This window comes from Budorcas taxicolor, chromosome 4 (genome assembly GCF_023091745.1).
Source record: "Budorcas taxicolor isolate Tak-1 chromosome 4, Takin1.1, whole genome shotgun sequence".
In the NCBI taxonomy this organism is placed as follows: Eukaryota; Metazoa; Chordata; class Mammalia; order Artiodactyla; family Bovidae; genus Budorcas; species Budorcas taxicolor.
Window position 1 is genome coordinate 7,304,487 of NC_068913.1, and position 19,084 is coordinate 7,323,570.

The 19,084-nt window shown below is 52.2% G+C and overlaps 1 protein-coding gene across 2 annotated transcripts in view; it reads left to right on the top strand.

Moving 5' to 3' along the window:
* GRB10 (growth factor receptor bound protein 10) overlaps nt 1–19,084 on the top strand; it is a 215,047-nt gene that overhangs the window by 150,202 nt on the left and 45,761 nt on the right. The window lies entirely within an intron of this gene.

Below are 19,084 nucleotides of genomic sequence, written 5' to 3' on the forward strand. Positions count from 1 at the left end.
GGATGAGTGTGGACCCTGGAGGGGACCCATGGAGTGGCAGAGGCTGAATTAGATCCTCTGAGGGTCACTTGTGTGTCTGTGGTGGGATCGCTGGAAAGCGTGAGAATCCCTTCCCTCCCATCTGAGACAGATAAGCAAGGCGGCCAGTCAACCAAGTGATATTGACAGGTGGTCCCATGTAGGTCCTGCAATCCCACTGGGAAGGCCGGGATTTTTAGCATGTTTCATGGCGGTTGCTGCACGTTTAATTGTCACGGCACCACTCCACACGGCAAGGGGGAGACTGTTGCCATAGTGGGTAACGCCAGCCCACCAGCTGCAGTAGCATGGCCAGACACGGTAGCAGGATGTGAACTTGGCTTGGATGAGTCTGTCACCCCTGGGGTCCTCTCCGCCCCTTGCAGGCCCTGGCGCTGCACCCTCTGGGCTTGGAGGAGATCCGCAACTGTCGGGCCTCCTGTGAGGGCCGAAGGAACCTCCTGCGAAATCTCAACCACTAGTGTTTCTCTGGACTACAATATCTTTTAAAATATTAATTCTTTCAACTTCAGATCGTTTATGACAGCATTGAACGTCTCTTGGTATCTGTAGCTGTCAGAAGCGCTGGAGCAGTGGACACTTAAATTATCTGTGTCTTTCATGGGAAAAAATGCCCGTACTTTTACCAAAAATCTTTCAAGTGTGTGCCTTGCCCAGTATGGGTGTTTGTGAGCGGGTCCTGCTGCAGAATGAGGAGCCAGGAGAGCAGAGCAAACAGCTGCCGGGGTCTGCACGTAGGCTCAGAAAGGGCGGCCTGTTCTGCTGGATCAAGAAGTGAGTTCCCTTGGCGAACGAATCTGCTGATTCTTGGCTGTTGCTGTGACTTGGAATTTCTTTAGGAAAAAAAGGTAAAGAATCAGAAAACGATCTTTTGGCCCGATTACCCTCCCTGATGGCTCTGTCATAAATGCGTGTGATTAAACACCCTCACAGTTCATCCCGTGCAGAAGCTGCCACGTGCGTGGAACGTGAACACCTGTGCTTTCGTAAAAGCCTGTGGACATTCACGGAGGGAACTTTGGTTCCATTCTATGGTCTTTAAATGTGTCTTTTTTTTTCTTTTTTTTTTGGCAGTTTAGAGTATTTTATGAAGTCACAAGGTTAAAAAGTACCTATCAGAGTTTTCACTCTTGGTTTGAAGGCATTCCATGCTTTGGCAGAGTCTCCTCCACCTGCTGGGGCAGGACCGGGTCCGTGCCTTTCCACAGTTATGAAAGACTCTCAGCAGAGCCTTCCATACTCACATCCCCCTGCTGGCTGTGGCCTTTCTTATCTCTGCGTCTCTTCCTGGCCAGTCTGCACACACCTTGGCCTAGTGGGCACCCCTTCCTGTGCAGTCTGATGCCTGCCTGGAGTCTGCCCTTCTCTTTCCATAGCTGTTTCATCCCTTTCTTGGGCTCTCGTTTCCTTCTCTTAACAAGCATGAAGGAAAAGCAATTTCAGTAATAAAAAAATGGTTTTTAAAAAATTACAAGACTCACTGGAGGAAACCAAGGGAAGGCGTTTTGAGTGTCTCCAGAGAGAGAGTTCAGTAAACATCTGCCCGCACCCCTCTGTCACTGCTGTGCAGCCAAGTCTCTGCGTTTCTAGGAAAAAAGAAGACAGATGTGACCTCGTTGGGAAAGGTTCTGAGTGGACAGCCTCCACTGGTAAATTTTGTTTTAGAACCGAACACTAATGATGAACACGGTTTACTTTCCCTTGCCCCAGCACAGCTTCATCATTGTAATCCCACGTGGAGTTGTTTGGGAATCAATGCAGCAGTGTCTCACCGCCCTGTTTCTAGAACCCTGGGTTCTCGGGGTTCATTTGTATCAGGAAAACGCTGCACAGGTCCATATGTCAGTGTCCTGTGTGACAGCGCCACAGGAAGGGCAGGTGGAGACAGCTGGCCTGTGGTGGGGACGTCATCCCCTCCAGACGGCGGCAGTGCTCTTGTGACCGGGCCTCGGTGTTAGGACCACTGGCTTCGTGCAGACCGTGGCCAGTGACAGTGGCAGAAGGCACCATCTCCACTGTGGCCCTTGGCCCCCTGTATTTTATCTGGTTCCAGACAAAGCCGATTACATGTTTATATTTGTTTAGACTTTCCTTGTGGCTCAGGTGGTAAAGAATCTGCCTGTAATGCAGGAGACCAGGTTTGATCACTGAGTCAGGAAGATCCCCTGGAGGATGGAATGGCAACCCACTCCAGTATTCTTGCCTGGAGAATTCCGCAGACAGAGGAGCCTGGTGGGCTACAGTCCATGGGGTCACAGAGAGTCAGACACGACTGAGCAGCTACACTCCACTTGCACTTTGTACTCACTATCCCGCAAGTGTTTTGTGCGTCTCTTCCGTGATCTCTGCAAAAAGCACTTTTAATAGCTGAACGTTGTTAAGGAGTGTGTTCGGGGGCTGCACTCAGACCCTGGGCAGGGGCTGGGTATTTGCATGGTTTCCAGTTAGTTGGCTGTCCTGTGGGTGATGCTTCCCTGAGTGATGTGATGTAACGTTTGCCATGTTTTGATTCTTCCCTGGAAGCCAGGTTTCAAGGCCAAGTCCATGGTGTTCTGCGGCTCCAGCCGCATGTTGCTCCATGTTTCCGAGGGCCTCTGTTCCGGTCAGGGCAGGGTGTGCTTCGTAATTTCTCAGCCCTGACTCCACACCAGATCGTCGCTGCTGTTCTGTCTGTGAGCATCCCCGACCTGGGTGGTCTCCCTGCCCAGGTGGGCAGCTGCTGGCTGCAGGGACTGTAGGTCCAGGACTGTGGTGGGGACACAGAAGAGCCAGCTGGTCCCGCCTGGCCCGTCCCTGTGGTTGAACACACTGTCTCTTGGTCTTCAGACCCCACGGCTGCCCTAGCGAGGCTCTGGCTGTTCTGAGGCTCTTTCTAGGCATGTAGCGGTGTGTGGCCTTGCAGCGCCCACAGAGCAGAGGTGGAGGAGGAGATTCTGGTCCATCTGATGTAAGGAACGTTCCATGTGTGGTGCTGTGGCGGACCACTGCATGGATGTAGGTGTGGAGAGCAGGGTCCAGTGGTCACATCCTGACTCGGCCCAGGCTCAGGCTGCTCATCTCCTGCAGGTCTGCAGCCCAGGGCCCCTCAAACCCACCCACGTGGTCTCCAGTCTGGGGAGATGACCAGGAGGGAGCACCCCGTGACAAGTGACCAGTAGGGCCTTGAGAATGCATCCCCAGAGGGCACCCCTGGAAGCTGACTGTGGCCTGCCCTCACCTGCCACGGGTCCAACCAGGAAATCCTGCCTCCACCGCTGCTTCCATCTCATGGACCCACTCCCCAGGGTGATTTGGGAGGCTTCCTCACACCTGGGCACTGCCACAGCCTGTGAGAGATAACTGCCCGGAGTCACCAGCGGGTAGACATGGGACTTTCCAGCTGCAGGAAAGGCACCAGCCAGTGAAGCAGCTGCGACTGGAGAATGAGGAAACGGTAGCTGGGTTGAAGGCAGAGAACATTCCAGAAAGAGGGAGGGAAGGCGATCAGGAGGGACACAGGGTGGGATTGGGGGGCCTGGAGGTCTGGCAGGGATCCATCTGTGTGGAGATGCAAGGCAGATTTTTTTTTTTTTTAATTGAAGTATAACCGATTCACAATGTTGTGTCATTGTCTGCTGAACAGCAAAGTGATTCAGTTATATATGTGTATATACATTCTTTTGCATCTTCTTTTCCATGATGGCGTATCACAAGTTGAATATAGTTCCTGTGCTAGACTATAGGACCTTGGGGTTAGCAGACGTTGTTGTTTATCCATGTTATCTACATTGGGTTGGCCAGAAAGTTTGTTCAGATTTTTTACAGCAAACCCCAGATGACCGTTTTGACCAACCCAGTACTAGTTTGCATCTGCTAACCCCAACCCCCACTCCATCCTGTCCCCAGCCCCCTTCCCCTTGGAAACGTCTGCATGTTGCATTTCATGTGCAGGATGGCAGATGTGAGGACAGCCCAGTAGGACGAGGACACAGCAGGAGCTGAGGTCGGGGGACTGGATGGATGTGTGCAGAGCAACAGCGCGTGGTGACTTCTTGCCTTTCTGTAGCTTTTTTGTTTCTGTGATAACTTGCAGCTCTGCTTCACTCCTATAAAAATATGTCCAACCCTGGCCTTGGGTGTTAGCGCCTAAATTCCGTTCTCTACTCAGCAAGCGGGGCTGCACAGGAGATGCTTGATGGATGCAGGGGGTGTCATGGGGACCCAGGAGCTGCTCGAAGTGCAAAGGCAAGGGAGTAACTCAGGGCCGTGGAGAGGGCAGCAGGTGCCACCTTACTGACCAAGGGTTCCCAGGTGACGTCACCAGGAACGGCCAGAGGGGGCATCCCGAGAAAGACAGAGTCCACTTGTGTGGGGCCAGAGGCTCGAACCAGGACCCAGGACCTTCCAGCAAATCCAGGCTCTTCAATGGTGTCGAGGTCCTAGAAGACCCCAAGAAACAAGAGGTCGGGGACAAGCAAATCTGAGGAGACATCCAGCTGACAGAGACCAAGGAGACACTGGGCAGCTGAAGGTGGCCAGTGGGCCCAGAGGGGATCCTAAATTCAAAAATTGCCTTTTGGGGACTTCCCTGGAGGTCCAGCTTGCGAGCTGGACTTTGTGCTCGCGGTGCAGGGGGCCCAGTTTCTATCCCTGGTCAGGGAGCTGGATGCCATGTGCTGCGACTGAGAGGTCATACGCCACAGCTGAAAGAGTCTGCATGCCCCAACAAGACGAGACCTCAGAGGCTGCAGCGAGACCCATCGCTGCCACACGCACACGCGCACGCGCGCACGTGTTCTTAGGAGTTGCCTTTTCCAGAAAGGACACAACTCGAACACTGGCTAGATTCGACTAGGTATGCAGACAGCTGATGGTCATGTATGGATGTGATTTCCTGATTTCAGTCCTTGAACTGTGGTTAGAGTTGCTGTTTTTAGGAAATATACATCAAGTTGTCCCGGGCTGAAGGGCCAGCTCTCTACAGCTCACTGTCCTAGGCAGGCAGGGTCAGAGGGTGAGAAGATGATAAAGCCAACGGGACTACTGGGGAACCTGCTGCTGCTGCTGCTGCTGGTTAGTTGCTGAGTTGTAACTGACTCTTAAGACCCTATGGGCTGTAACCCCTCTGTCCGTGGGGTTTCCCAAGCAGGAATGCTGGAGTGGGTTGCCATTTGCTCCTCCAGGGGATCTTCCTGACCCAGGGATCAAACCCACGTCTTCTGTACTGGCAGGTTGATTTTTTACCATTGAGCCACCTGGGAAACACATAAACCTAGATGGAAAATATGTGGAAAAGTCATTGTACTAGGTTTCACACATTTTCTGTTAGCCTGAAATGTTCTCAAGATAAAATGCTGAACAAAGAAAAACAATGTGAAAAACCCAAATATGCCTCTTCTGTGCACAGATTTATGCAGGGTGCTTTTCCCAAGAGGAGCAACATCCTAGAAAACATAACCGGAGTCCATCATGTTCAGTCACAGTCAGTGCAAGTCCGTGGGAGACGAATGCGCAGACCCTCCAGCCCTCCTGCCCCAACCAGCGACCCCGAGGGCTGAGGCGGCCGCCCCCGGCTAGTTCTCTGCAACGTCCAAATCAGAGCGCTCAAACTGGTGCTACTGGCAAAGAGAGACATGTCCCTGTCCTGGGAGAGCGTCAGTGAGAACACGCTGGTCCCTCTTTCCCTTCCTCTCCCAGGGAACGGAGTATCCACAGTCCTGTTGGCATAGCAGGATGTGCTGAGTGGGTCTGTCTCTACCATGCTCAGCCTTGATGCCAATTCATATAAACTGCAACCAAGGGAAAGAAATTCCTGCAGCGTTAGTGTCGGAGCCTCAAACTGTGAAGGGTCCTCAAGTAGAGAAAATGTGCAGGACCTTAAGTAAAACACCGCATGTCCTCCAAGGCCGCGCCAGCCCCGGAGGGATGCTGCTGACTGGTCTCCTTGGGACTCTGTACCAGGATGCCCAGAACCCACAGGAGGAAGGTCTTGTCACCAAATCTGTGCCGCTCGAAGCCTGACTTTAGATGCCCCTTTTGGCCTGTGTAATTAGTCTGGGTGGGTTCTTTGTGCAGGTGTTTGGGGGTTTGATAAGCGGGCTCTGTAAACAGTCGTGGCACCTTTTCCTGACTTGTTGCTCCTCCAGCTGGGTGGTCAGCTGGCAGCCATGTGGTCTCCAGTGCTTTTTCTTTCTCTTTTGGGGGGTGTTGGGCGAGGGTGTGGACTTCAGAGAGCAGACAGCACCCTTCCTGCTCAGGGCTTTTCTGTCTGGAGACCCGTAAGCCGCCATGCAAAGCTGAAGCTGTTGTCAGGAAGATATCCCTTCTTTTATGGAAGAGGGGTTTTGTGTCTGAAATCTCAGCAGGTTCTGAGGGGACCTGGTTTGCGTTGGTGCCCGTGTGGCCCTCGCAGACACGGTTCCTGGCCAGGGGTCAGCAGCAAGGTGGCGCTGGCCCACGGCCATGTGGTACGGGCTCTGACCTCCTGCTGTGGCACCTCTCCAGTCCTGCCCAAGTCTCCCCTGGGGGCACACACTGGTGCCCAGGGCACGGCTGGCGAGGAGGGCGAGCCACGGTGGCTCCAGCCTGCTGCCGGTGCCCGGAAGGATGCTGCCCAGGAGCCGGCCTGGCCTCCCAGCCGGCCTGGCTCAGGGGAGCTGCCAGAAGAGAGGTTAAGGAGGACCCGTGATCTGTGCTCAGCAGATACTTATCATTAGTAACCGGGTACCAAGCAGGGAAAAAAAATCTTCACTTTATTCCACGCACGCTGTTGTACATACCAAGAACGTCATGAGCCTATGACGTGTGAGATGATGAAAGTGAACTGTGTTAGTGAAGGGAGGGATGCAGGCCCTTTAAGAATCAAAGGAGCATCTAGTGCTAATACTTCCAAGTCATACACTAACTCAGGTGTCCTCAGCCAGAGTAAGAAGCAAAGAGTGTTGGGGATACACAAGAAAAACCGTTCTGGTAGAAAGACCTGCAGAGCGTAAAGAAGGCCTGTTCGGTGTCAGTTCTCACTGGTGCCGTGCTGCGGTGACTCCTGGTTATTTTTAGGGTGGTTTTGGTCAGAAGCAGTGGAAGTCTCCAAATCCATCTCACCCTGCAGGGCGGTTCTTGGGGCTCGGACGAGCATGGCTTTCTCTGGATCTCAGGTGAGACTGTTCTGTCTCACCTGAGAGCCCAAGGAGCTGCTTCTTCCTGTTCTTCCAGGAGCAGCTGGGTCTGTGGCCCCAACCCCCTGAAGGCCCTTCATTCCTTATTCTCTGTATCCTTCTCTGGAGTAATTTGGCATTCCCCTAATAAAGACAAGCAGCTTGTATGACACTGAGGTTGTCATGGCAGGCGACTGTCACAGAGACCAGAGCAGATGCCCTCCTGCTGTGGCAGAGCCCCTGGCGGCATCGTGGGGGCCTGCTGCCCCGCGGGCCAGGCCTCAGGGACCCCTAAGGGTGTCTACAGGGCTCCCAGCTGAGTGCTGCTTCTCTCTTATCCTGGATGCCAGTCCACCTACTCTCACGGGTGGGGCGCTTGTTTTAACTGAGTTTTGCATTGTCTTAGTCACTGAATCAACCTAACACGCAACCAGGAGCACACATCAGATACACAGACTTGAAATCCAAACTCTTACCTAAAGACCCCAGAATAGGCAGGGTCCCTTCCCCAGGGAGACTCACGCAGACCCCCGAGGTGACACAGTCGAGCTAGCACAGCCTCGGGGCCTGGGGTCTTGGGCGGCGAGGGGCTGTCACTGGGTTCCAGGCTGCTGAGAGGTTGAATTTTATGGGAACCCAGGAGAGGCCAACCGGATTTCACCTTTGAGCTTAAGAGGCTCCCCCTTCAGAAGAGTGGTTTTGACCTTATAAAGCTGCTGTCGAAAACTACGTGGTTCTGGTTTAAAAGCAGAGATGTCTGTGCTCCAGAGCAGGCACCCAGAGAAGGAGCCAGCCACTCCAAGCATCAGAATTCCATGAACAAGGCATCATGATTTATTTACTGTGCTCCAGCACTTATCAGCTCTTTGGAGGAAGAGCTGAATTAGGGTCTTATCCTTTATTGCATGTGTGGACACTGGAGTGGCTTCTGTGCCTCTTCCAGGGGATCTTCCTGACCCAGGGATCGAACCCACAGCTTCTGCGTGGCAGGCAGATTCTTCATCGCTGAACCATTGAGGAAGCCCTTGTATGTACATAGAAATAAATTCTCAGTGGCATAAACTGTTAATAAAAATTAACTCCTGGTAGGAGCTCCCTGTGCTTGAGACCCAGGATTGGACTTTGGGTCTTTATTCCAGCTGATCCTAGAGCCATCCCCTCCATGCGAGAGAAGTCCTGCATTGAAGTGAGACCACCAGAGGTTGACTCCCCTTCCCCAGAGGTCTTCACAAAGAAGCAGTCTCTGTCCCTCGTCTGCATCCTTCCAGAGAAGCGAGTCTGTTCAGATAGACCACACAGTGTGGCAAGTGGGGGCACTGAACACAGATAAGAGTAGGGACTCCACTGCTTGACTGTAGTCACCTGTGCTCAATCAAGGACCAAACTAGCAAACAAAAAATGAATTGTTTTAAACTGTAAAAGTAACAACATACAGTAAGATCAAAAAGTGAAACTTAAATAGTACAAGGCAGTCTACAATAAAAAGTAAGGTTCCCTTTCTCCTCATTTCCCAGCCCTCGCCTCATTCTTCAGGCATGAGCAGTGTGGATGGATGTTGTCAATCTTGTCCAGAATTTACCTGTGTTATTGCATTTCCACCAAAAACCTCCTGGCGCTCCACTGAGTGGGAATCATACTTGGTTTAACCTAACCCTCTTAGGACACACGGTGTCATTGTTTGCAGTTCTTATTGTAAACAAAGCTGAAATGAACATTCTTGCACATGAGTCTTTGGTCCCTTAATGGTGGAGAGCTGGGTGGTTAGATAGATGGTGGGTAGGTCGATAGATAGATATACTGGTAAACTTAGATTCTCAGCCCAGCAATTGCTGGTTAAAGGCTGCATGTGTTTTATGACTCTGTGTGTGTGCGTATGAAGCTCATTGTTACAGTTGTCATCAGAGGGCTGTGTACCCTGTATAGTACAACGAGAAGGCCCTGGAGCCTGGCTGACCCCTGCTTAAGGAACAGAAGAACCCAGTCTGGGTGTCTTGTGTCTCATTTCACTGGCCCCGAGCGGCAGCTAAGTCACTCCCCCGTGACGAAGCCGACTCCAAGCAATCCGTCACTTCAATTGGCTGTTTCCGAAGCTTCAGGAAACTCTAGAAGGTATTTACTGAGCCCGTCTGGGAGCAAAGAGACAGACCCAAAGGGCGGTTTGCAGCAGGGGCGTTTGCGTATGCGTCGCCCTGGAAGCCTCTGAGCTGGAGACCCCAGCGGCCGGAGGGCGGGGTAAGGTGCGCGCCTTCGCTTTCAGGTACTGCTCTCTCTTTGGCGTTGCATCTTCTGAGCCCGTGTTAGGTAGAGCCTTGTGCTTTCCTGGTTGTTGAGGAGTTGGTCCCCCTGGCGTTTGGCTTACGTTTCTCCCCTGCGGATCCCTGGTCTAAGGTGAGCAGAGCTGAGCAGCCCTGCTGCTCGTACAGATGGACGGTGCTGCAGCCCAGGGATCCAGCAAAGGGTTTCCCTTCTGTGGCCTGGTTTTAGTTACGAAAAGGCAGCAAACAGGGATGCCCACTGATACCAATGAACATGTTCTGCTTTTTAAGGGACTTCTCGGTAATTACTGTCACTAAGTCTTGATCTTTAGTGGTATTCTTGTAACCATATAATCTCGCTGTAATGGTAGATAAGTTGACTTTCCCAAAAAGTGTTATTGGTGGTACAAAGGTTATTGGTTAAGGTCATTCCTAGCAGATATGTTTTGGAGGGGATTTGGGATTTTGAGAGTGAAAATTGTGTCTACAGATACGTATTCTTGACCCTTGGTAAAAAGGTAGCCCTGCACAGCAGCTGTGTGGCTGAGCTCTAGACTGTGGGGCTCACTGTCTGCATGGTCTGGACCCAAGGAAGGTCTAGAGGTTGTGGTCCTTTTATAACCTAGCCACTCATGTCTCTCTCTCAGCTCCCCGGGTTTCACTTTTTCTAAACGTCCGGTAAATCTTGTCAGTCTTCAGGTGTATTGTGTTCTTTGCATCTAGCTGTGTGTCCTCCCGTGCCGGCTCCCCCATATAACAATGTCAGCACAATAGCGGGGCAGCGGCTGGGACGCCTGTGCTGGCCCAGTAGGCGTGAGCCAAGGTCTGCACAGAATCTGATATCACGCCCTTATTGAGGGGGGCGGGGATGCTGCTTGGGGCGCAGCTGGAGGCCCCCTCGTGCCTAAAGACCCGTAAGACCTGCCCTGCCCCTCAGGCCAGACGTTCGCTGAAACTGGATGCCGGTAAATATTGCAGGGCTTGAGATAAAGATAGCACGTTGGCCTGAGGGCAGAGCCACCCTGGTCAGTGCGGCTCGGGTGGTCTGGGGGGCTGATCTGCGGGGTGGCCTGCCCTGCCATCACAGAACAGAGGGACAGGTAGTGGCGAGGGGAGGCCGCGTTGCGGCTCTGGCCGCCGGGCTCTCTGCGCGGCTGCCGGGCTGCCGGGCTCGGTGCGCGGCTGCCGGGCTCGGTGCGCGGCTGCCGGGCTCGGTGCGCGGCTGCCGGGCTCGGTGCGCGGCTGCCGGGCTCGGTGCGCGGCTGCCGGGCTCGGTGCGCGGCTGCCGGGCTCGGTGCGCGGCTGCCGGGCTCGGTGCGCGGCTGCCGGGCTCGGTGCGCGGCTGCCGGGCTCGGTGCGCGGCTGCCGGGCTCGGTGCGCGGCCGCGGCGCAGTGCGCCAGCGTGGACGTGGGCTTTCCGAGGGCAGGTGCGGCCGCACGCCTGTGTGAACAGAAGCGCCGTCTTTGCATTCTGCACATATTCCTGAGCCTGACCGGGGCTGAACTCCCTGGTGCCTGCGGATTTGGGGTCTTAACCCTCCTGACTGTGAAAACATACAAATGGGGAAGGAGGAGGAGCCTCTTGGTGCGGAGCGCAGTCTCTGTGACCCTGCCCCCTGTCGGTGACGGCAGGCGTGAGATGCTGGTTGAGGAAGGGCCTGCGGGTCATTATTGTCACACGATGTGTTTTTTAAACTTTTACTTTGAAATAACCTCAAACCTATAGAGCCTCTGCAGTAATGACACAAAGCCCTCCTGTAGCTCTTGGCTCAGATTCCCTAGTTGCTCACATGCTGCCCCATTTAAATCATTTTCCTTGCTCCTGTGCATTTATGCCAATGTGTATAAATGTGTGTATAACGGTGCACTGTAGCACACAGCAGTTACCAAAATCAGGGTGTTCGCATTACTAAGTGCAGGGATCCAAACCTTAGTCAGAGTCTCTAATTGTCCTTTTTTTATTGGAATATAGTTGCTTTACAGTGTTGTGTTAGTCTCTGTTGTACAACAAAGTGAATCAAGGATACATACACCCGCTCTTCTTTGGATTGGTTTCCATTCAGGTCACCACAGAGCTCTGAGTAGATTCTCATTAGTTACCTATTTTATACGTAGCAGCAATAGTGTATATATGTCAACCCAGTCTCCCAGTTCATCTCACCCGCCCGCCTTCCCCCCCGGGATCTGCACATCCTCCCAGTGTCCTTTATAGCTTCTTTTTTTTTCTGGTTCATGAACCCTTACAGGCCCCGCCTCTGCGCTGGTTTCAGTGTCTCTAATCTCCTTCCAAGTGGGGCCCAATCTGACCACTCCATGTCGTCTGTCACGTACGTGGTTACTAGAGCCCTGCCTTTGCTTTGTAGGAGGTTTCTTTGGGGCCCCTTCAGGCTGTACGTGGTGGGCAGACCACAGGCAGCTGCCTCCTTCTCGGGGCAGGAGTTCGGGACGCTGTGATGCTGGTTTCTCTTGTCACTAATGTGGGTATGTATTAGTCCTGTCGGCTAGGTTTCTCCATTGCGACGTGGCGTCTTTCCCTTGCAACTAGAAAGGAGTTGAAAGGAAGGGAGCTTGGAGCCGCGTTGCCTGCGTCCTCCTCCGACCTCCTTTGGCCGGTTCCCATGTGGCGACTCCCGCCCTGTTGTGCTGCGTTTGTCAGTCGGCCTTCAGCCGTGAGGATGAGCAGCGCTTCTCTCCCAGCTGTGTCTGGGTGTGCGATTATTTGTCTTAAGAGCAGGTTAATTGTTATTGGATTCCATGACTCATGGCCACTGCAGTCCTTGTTTGGTTTGACCTCACATTGTCCCAGTAATGTGGGGCCATCCCGGGCCCTGGACTATGTTCAGCAGCAATCATGCCTCAGCTTACAGATGATAGTAGTCCCCCCCGACACACACACACCACTTGTGACAATCAGAGATATCTCAGACGTGGCCAGATGTGCCTCGGTGGGGGCATGGGGGGGGTGTCCAGCCTCTGTCAGGAACCACTCAGGGCGGGAAGGGGTACCGCTTTCTCTACTACATTTTAAGATTCATAAGAGAAAATGTGGGTTCAGTTCTTCAAATAGATTAGCCAGGAGAAGTCTTCAAATTTGCTCTGTTTCTCCTGTGGCTTTATCCTTCTTTTTCCATGAGGAATAGAACTTGTACAAAAGTAGAATAGTGGTGAACCCCACATGCCCCCCACCCAGACCCCACAACTGTCAAACCACACCCCCTTATATATTATATTGTTTTGACCCAAATTCCAGCCATCATACCGTTTATCTATAAATCTTCTAGTCTATTTCTATAAAAGATCCAGACTGTTTTCTTAACAATACTTAATACCATTAATACACAATACCATTGTGACACCTAATTCCTTAATCTCACTTTTGAAAAACTTCGTACTTAAGTAGGAATTGCATTTACGCTGCACATCTGTAACCCTAGTGCCATGAATTCCCTTACAAGACACTGCCACCCCAGGGAAGGGCTTGGCCATGGGAGTTTGCTCCTTCAGGGGCTCTGATCCACACTGAAAAACCCACTCCCAGGCCACCTTGCAAGTTTCAGTACCACATTCATGCCTCAGGGCTGCCTGTGCCCAGCAGAACTAGAGAGAGAACCCAGTCAGCAGACCCCTTACAGGTCATCTTGCCAACCCCTGCTCTGGGCACAGCACAGCCTTCACCGCCCCCAGGATGGACGGGCCATGATAGGGGCCTCTTTTCTCAAGGACCATCACTGCCTCTCATCGTGGGCTTCAGCTGCTTGAAATACAATGCAAACTTCAAATTCTTGGATTGTCAACTGATTAGGCTAGAAACAGTGGAAAACCCCATAGAAGTCTCTGAGCTTAGCAGAAGCCCAGGGTGAGCTTCCTGCCAAGTGCTCCCTCTTCCTGAACTGGTGCTGTGGACAGTCTCTGTCCTGCAGCCGGTGGGGAGGGGGTCTTTTAGGTGCATGGCGCCCCAGCAGGAGGAGTCGAGAGGCGTGTCTGGAATGAGCGTATATGGAGCATTTGCTCTGGGCTGAGGCGTTGCATGCATTTCTGTGAGTGACACTCACCATCAGCCTGTGTAACACCCCTCTCTTTGGGGCTGAGGATATCGAAGGTCTAGGGTGGGATGGCTCATGCAGGGAGTGGGGAGCAGGAGCTTGCATCCCATGCTGGCAGCTTCTACAGTCTCCGTAATGGTGCACTTAGATAGTGTGGGGTTGGGGTTGGGGAGCGGGATGCCTTGGACATCAGGAGAGGGGGGCCAGCACCCAGTGCTTGTTTGATGAGTGCTTGCCTAATGGGGGGTGGAGGTTTGGAGATGCTCAGAGGAGGCCTGTGCTTTAAGGAATAGTACGCATTCTGCCTAACACATGTCATCTCCTTTCTCGGAAATATTTCCCCTCTTAGAGGTGGTACTCTGGGAAAATTGACATCCGGCCATTTATCCTGAGAAAATAATTCATGCCACACTCCAAGACTGATGTAAAGATGTGCCGGGGCGCTCTGTGGGAAGAAGGATCACTGAGAAGCCAGAGTGGGCAGCCCTGGGACAGCACCGCCTTCCCCACAGCCGTGAGCAGAAATCCCCCGCCAGCGCTAACACACTGGGGAAACACAGTGACCTGGGCACACCGTGATGTTGCTGGTGTCACATGAAGCTGGCACCACGACTGTAAAACCTCAGACGCCGTCTGAGCCCGGTGGTGGCCACACATCTATTTATAAACAGCAGTGCAGGGGAAGACGGGAAAAGGACACCCTCAAGAGCTGTAACTGTGAGTCGGCGTTGTCAGCGATGGCCACATTCTTTCCTCTGTCCCGTAATGTGTTTTCCAAACATGTTATGGTGAGACCTACAAGAAAAGATGAATGTATCTGTGTCCCCTGAATGGCTTGGGTGTGAACGTGGGCGCTTGTCAGCACAAACACGACAGTGCTATTGTTGCTGGCGCAGGGCTGGTTGCCCAACCCTAAAGTTACACTCAGACCAGTCCCTCTGTTATATGCATGAGTGTTTGTGTGTGTACATTTGTGTGTATATGCATGTGTGTGTATTTATACAGATACATGGAGGACAGGGAAGCCTGGCGTGCTGCAGTCCATGCAGCTGCAAAGAACCAGACATGCCCTAGCAGCTGAACACCAACAAAAGTGTGCGTGTCAGGGATGTCCCCTCTGTACGACCCATCTGCTCCATGTATGTGTATGTGTCAGGAATGTCCCCTCTGTACGAGCCCATCTGCTCCTGACTTGGCATATCCTGGAGGCCACCAGCCTTGTCCTTACACAGAGCTCAGAGCATGGGAACACCCGTGTCGCCTGCACCCTGAGTGACGTCCTCTCCTTTACGTTGTAAAGCGGCCACCCTCCACAGCTCTCAGGGCCGTGGGCGGGCAGGCAGGATGGGGCATCTCTCGGCAGAGACTCGCACACCCCCTGCGTGACCCGGAGCCCAGCCGTGGTGCCTAGTCCTGGAAGCTTGCGGGGAGGGGAGGCTTGTAGATGAGAATGGCTTGGCGCAGGGCTGCAGAGTCTCAGCAGGTCGCTGCGGTGGAGTGGAAGCCTCAGCTGCACTCTGACGCTCAGGAAGAAGGGAGGCAGGTATGGCAGGCAGTGGGTAGCGCTTCCCCGGGTGAATAGGCAGTCAGAGCAGCAAGCCAGGCCAGGCCCCAGGCGCTCTGCAGAGAAAAAGATGTGAACAGACGCTCCCAGGACAGCTCAGGACCCTGCTAGTGGGGGCCAGATGGGCCCCGAGAGCAGCCCTGTGCGTGTAAGGACTCTGACGCCCAGAGAAGCACTGAGAATCTTCTCTCAGCTCCATGGAAGTGGGGCCCATTGGTTCCTCTCTACCTCAACAAAGGAGAATAGGATTTGGGGGAAGAGGGGCGGCAGTGAACCGTTTTTGAAGGCTTTATTGAATTTGTTATAATATTGCTTCTGCTGTTTATGTTTTGATTTTTTGCCTTTGAGGCTTGTGAGATCTTAACTCCTGACCAGGGATCAAACCCACACCCCCTTCACTGGAAAGCAAAGTCTTAACCACTGACCGCCATGAAAGTCCCTAGGATGTTTTTTAAAGAGCTGTTATTTTTATTTCCTATAAGATACCACTCTGTACAAATTGCTTTTCTCAAAGTAATAGGCTGTATGTATCTATTCTAGGAAACTTGAAAAGAAATATAGGTGAGCCAGTCAAAATTGATTCTTCCAGGTAGTGACTTTGAAGTGCCAGCAGGCAGCCTTGTGCCCTGAATCTTGCCCACAGGCACCAGGCAACGAGGGTGTCCGTGGGGGGCTCCAGGTCTGTGCTTGACTTCCAGGAATTACTTTGTGAGTTGTTTTTAGAACTTTAATTCCTTTAGAAAGGATTGTGAGGACTTATAATATTTTTAATTGTCTCTGAAACCTTGAAGTCAGTAGATTATAACGCAGACCCTTGTTTCTTTTAAAGTCCCTTTGGGTCCGTGTTGCTGAACAGAATGATGCTAATGTTGTCACAGCATACGGTGGGCTTCAGTTGTCATTCCTTGTGGCTCAAAAGAACATCAGTTTAGAACAGAACTGAAAACAGAAGTCAGTGGAATTACATTCTTTTCACTAAAACAAACCAAGCCCAGCCCTGGCCCTGCCCTAATCTGAAGTACATCTAATTTCATCCACATTTGCTAGGCCGCACCACATGGGGGCTCTGAGGGCCCCTGGGGTCAGCAGCCTCGGGTAGCTCCCGGGAAGCCTCTTGCAGACAGAGAGAAAAGCAGTCAGCAGAGGCCCTGCTTCAGACCTGGGCCCCAGTGGACCCGTCTCCTCCCTCTGGGAGAGCGGTCCTCCCCGCCTGGGGCTTCTACCCTGTGTCTGGGTGGGAGAGAGGGATCCTGACCTTGGAGGGAGTTCGCGTCGGGCCCCACCGTGGCCTCTGCCGTGCTCAGGACTGTACCTGCCACTGCTCAGGCGCCACTGGCTTTGCTGTTTTCCCTCCTCACAAGCCCGGCCAGACCAGGGTTTCCCCCACACCTCCCAACCCCATCACCCACTCTTCCCTCCCTTTTGATATTTTTTAAATTGAAATATAGTTAGTTCACAATATGTTGGTTTCATTTATACAACAAACTGATTCATCTTGCCTGGAGAATCCCATGGACAGAGGAGCGTGGCAGGCTACAGTCCCGAGGGTGGCCAAGAGATGGAAACCACTGAAGCGACTTAGCACACAGAGAGCACGTGCGGGTGTATCTCCTTGCTCAGATCTTTTCCACTGTAGTTTTTTACGCAACACTGGACACTGTCGCCTGTGCTGCACAGTAGGACCTTGCTGTTGATGTCTCATGCGTAGTACTCTGTATTTGCTACCCCCAGACTTCTAATTAGTCCACCCCTCCCTTTCACCTCTGGTAACCAAAAGTTTTCTTTGTCTGTCAGTCTGTTTCTGTTTTGTAGACGAGTTCATTTGTATCATTTTTTTAGATTCCACATATAAGTTGTGTCATATGATATTTCTCTCTCTCTACCTTACTTCCCTCAGCAATCTCCAGGTCCATCCATGTTGCCGCAGATGGCATTATTTCACACTTTGTCATGGCTGAGTAGAATTCCATTGTATCTATGTACCACAGCTTCTTTATCCGTTTCTCTGTCGATGGATACTTAGGTTGTTTCATGTGAAGAGTACTGCTGTGAACATTGGGGTGCACGTGTCTTTCCAAATTAGAGTTTTCATCTTTTCTGAATACGCGCCCAGGGCTGGGATTGCAGGATGACGTGGCAGCTCTTCTTAGATGTTTTTAGGAACGTCCATTCTGTCCTCCACAGTGGCTGTGTGAGTTTACAGTCCCACCCACAGCACAGCAGCATTCTCTTCTCTCCACATCATCTCCTTTGTTAGTTGTCTGTAGACTTTCTGAGGTTGGCCATTCTGACCCATGTAAGGTGGTCCCTCACTGTGGTTTTGATTCACATTTCTGTAATCGGTAGCGGCGCTGAGCAACTTCTAGTGTGGCCTTCCTTTCGATATTGATCTTCCCGCCTGGATGCCCCCTGGTGGCCCTTGGATACAGCCTGGCTTCTCCCTAAGGGTTTACCCACAGGATTTACAGGAGGCTTCGGGAGTTAATGAGAAGCCCAGCTTACATCCTCACTTTGAAAATGTATTTAAGCAGGACCCAGAGGGCTTTTGAACTGAGGAGAAAGTTGGATGATAAAGAACTGAGACAAGCGCTCAGCTCAGACACAGCAGGCTCTCTGGGTCCTGTGCCCAGGATGGCCTATCTACTCAGCTCAGCCCCAGCACTGAGAGCCCTCCGACCCCCCAGGGATGCCCTGCACCTCGGCCGACCCTGAGACAAAGGGTTGAGAGGCCTCCGCTTGCCGTTTTCATGGGTTGGTCTCTGCCAGTGTCAAGAGTCTGCAGGATTCGGACAAGACTCCGACCTGCAAGGCCCCAGCAGGAAATGTTTGGTCCCCGAAGCAGAAATAATGGCGGCAGGAGGGAGGTGGCCCTCCGTCTGTCTGCCTGTTGGAGGCCGTGGACATGATGTATCTTCAACCCTAGCTCTTCTTAAACTCCTTCCTGCACATTTGCACAGATCCAAGCTCTTGCTCCCCTCTCTGCACAGTGAATGCAGCAAGGTGTCAACAGAGCTGCAGGAAAAACAGAACCTCTGTTCCCACGTCAAGGCTTTTAGGATGGGCTGCGGCACCAAGCCAGTCAGAGGACTGCGTGTGGCGCAGCCTTCCTCCCCCCGTGAACCCTGAGCTGGAGGAGTCTCAAGCTGTTGACGTAATTATCCCTCTCTAATGGTATTTTTTAGTTCAAAGCTTATTTATTTTTATCATTCATACAGCAAGAAAGCAATGCAGTCCAGGAATTTATTACAAATTTCAGAATCGGAATTCCACCATGCAGACGGCATACGTTCTCATATTTTCTAAGTGTATAAGGAGGTGTTACGTTGAACATGGTTTGCTCTTTTTTTAGTTTTTCTGGTGTTTAAAAAATAGGTTCACTTTAGACAGTTCGTATACTAGGGTATAGTTGATTCACAGTGTTGTGTTCATTGCAAGTGATTTCAGTTAATGCGTGTGCATAGATTTATTCTGGGCTTCCCTGGTGGCTTAGGTGGTAAAGCATCTGCCTGCAATGTGGGAGACCTGGGTTTGATCCCTGGGTTGGGAAGATCTCCTGGAGAAGGAAATGGCAACCCACTGCAGGATTCTTGGCTGGAGAATTCCATGGACAGAGGAGTCTGGCGGGCTACAGTCCATGGGGTCACAGAGAGTCAAACATGACTGAGCAACTAACACTTTCATTTTCATATCTAGTCTTTTTTCAGATTCTTTTCCCATATAGGTGATTCTGTAATAAATGGCAGTTTTGTCTTTAAACGCAATTAGCTACTTAATTTCCTTTGCAGTGCAAAGACGGAAGATTCAGCAGTTGGCTTTTCCGAGTTATTGTTCCCACTGAATCTCAGTGATCATGAGGTCTGCCGTCTTCTTTGCAAACCGGAGTCAGTCATGGCTGTCCGGGTCTAGTCCCCCGCCTCGCCTGTGTCTCAGGCCTTCAGCGAGCTCCTGCCTTGTCCCCAGCTCCCCAGCGCATGTGAGGGCACCCTGGGGGTAGGCAAAGGGGGCTGGGAGCTTTTCAGAAGAGGCTCCCATTAGCCCCAGCCGGGCTGA